Source organism: Penaeus chinensis, chromosome 2, assembly GCF_019202785.1.
Source record: "Penaeus chinensis breed Huanghai No. 1 chromosome 2, ASM1920278v2, whole genome shotgun sequence".
Taxonomy (NCBI): domain Eukaryota; kingdom Metazoa; phylum Arthropoda; class Malacostraca; order Decapoda; family Penaeidae; genus Penaeus; species Penaeus chinensis.
In genome coordinates, this window is record NC_061820.1 from 44,195,086 (window position 1) to 44,197,585 (window position 2,500).

Consider the following 2,500-nt stretch of genomic DNA (forward strand, 5'->3'; position numbering starts at 1 on the left):
AAAGTACACTACACGTAAATATTTATTCCGAGAAAATTATTTAGTTTTTATAGTTCCCCTTTAACTCAGCGGTTATATGCGCCAAAACCTCTTCAGATGAAACCTTTATTAATATATAACGAGAAAAACAACTATTTTCTTAAACCAGTGTCTATATCCCTTCCGTGCCCTGTGGAAGTACCTAAGCTAAATCATATGTATCCTTGAGAAAAAATACACACACACGCTAAAGAAAGGTACACACGCTGTTGTGTATCTGCAATTTCTCTCCTGGTTAAAACTAACACCACTTGACGCTGGCCGCAATATTTCAACCTTTGTGTTTCTCTCTCATTCGCCGACTCTGTTTACTTTCACCGCCGTTCTTGCTCATATTTCTGCCACTCTCACGACGCCGGTTCAGCGCTCAAGCCGAGAAATATGTTTGATTCTAAAACGTGTTATTATTGTTATTAGTACTAGTAGTAGTAGCCATTATCATCATTACCATTATCATTATCATTATCATAATCTTCATCATAATCATTATCATTATTATCATTATTATGCTCACATCCCTGCTCACTTCTGCCAAGAAACTGCATTTGAATTCAAAAACACCTATTACACTTCCCTAACTCATTTCTTCGTCCTCCAGATTCACAAGACGTTCCTAATCTCTCCTGATTCTTCGACAGATATAACAGAAATGAAATAATCTTAGTTCAACGCGATAGTTAAACCGGGTTTGGCGAGGCTCACTTCGGCGCGAGCGTCGGCGGGGTCACTGCCCCTCACGCGGCGCAGACGGGCGCTCAGCCGCAGGTTTGGCAGACGTCATACAGGCCTGTGTGTATATATGTATATATATATACACATATATGTGTAACTATATGTATATGAATATGTGTATATGTATGTGTGTGTGTATATATATATATATATATATATATATATATAATGAATGTGTATGCATTCGGAAACACATATCCGCGTGAGCACACACACGGATTTGCATATATTGGGTAAATAATCTGGAGACGGTAGTGGGTGAGTCTATCGTACATTCGATGTTGGGTTGAGAACCACCAACAGTGATTACCTAACAAACTACTCTCCTGGGGAAGGATCATGGGTCAGCCAACCCTGTATAAGGACCCGGCCAACTATAAGATGTAAAGTCGAAACAATTATAATAAGCAAACCGGCGTAAACTAGGTTCTCTTGTAGGAGCCGCGCTTGGTCGATGCATTCAATCGTAGGGATACTGCGATCGTCATCCTGCGACAGCAGCCCAACCAACAAACATAGAGATCATATAGGCTAAAAGGGTTAGATCATAACTATCCAGGATCGGCATATGGAACATTCGAAATTCATACCAAAGTAGAAAACTGGACAATGTTCTCGACGAGAGGGTTAGAATGAATATCCAATGCTTAGCTGTGTGCGTCAGATGGCCCGATGCTAGCAACTTTATGAAGGACCAGAAGAGAGTCAGTCCTCTTTTCAGGAGGTCAAGAACACAAAAATGGAGTTGCTCTGGTCCTAGACAAAAGCTTTTCAAAATTCATTCTGTCATTCTGGTCCTAAAACGACCGCATCATTTTAGTCAAGATCAAAGGTAGTCCAAGAACTTTTGGCAATAAGCAAGAGACACAAGATCAAGTCCTGGGATCTGTTACATCTAGTCCACTAATTCTGTTGTCAGAAGTGCATTGGTCCCCACAGCCAATGAAAATCTGCAGGTTCTGATGGTATGTACATCAAAATGCTCCTAATCCTTAGGAGAGAAGGGTATTGATCTGATCTGGAACTTCGTAAATATCTGTGAACAGGCAAATTACCTAGAGAATTGATGAGATCAGTATTTATTGTCCTTACAACATTACACAATCAGTTTGATGTCGCATATTCTTAAACCTCTACTGAAAATCATCCTACAGAGGATTCAAAGGCTGCAGAAATGTGGTTCTACCACAGAGTATTGCGCACCTCTTACACCAACCAAGTATCCAGCGAGATCCTCAGAAGAGACAAACAGGGACGCGAACTTCTAGAATTGATCCGAGCGCGACAAATCAAATTCCTCGGACATGCAGTCCGTAAAGGCACATCAGAAAACCTTAGCCTACAAAAAAAATTAAGACAAGCAAGCCCGAAGTAGGCCGAAAATAATATTTCTTGATAATTTCAATATACAAATACTTGAAATTTCTTGATAATTTAAATATACAAATACGATGTCTCTGGGACAAAGCTCGTGAACGTGAAACATGTCACCAAGTAGTTCGTCAAATACCGCATCAATGATGGCACAGAAAGAATATACATGTGAAGGCAAGATCTTTTCATGTCAAAGTTTACCATTCCAGAGAAATTAACTACAAAAAAAAAAAAAAAAAAAAAAAAAAGCTAATAATTATCACCACGAAACACAATACATACAATAAAACAAATCTACTTATTTCACTGTTCACTGTTTGTCTCTATACACTTCAATGCTTCTTGTCGTTAGCCA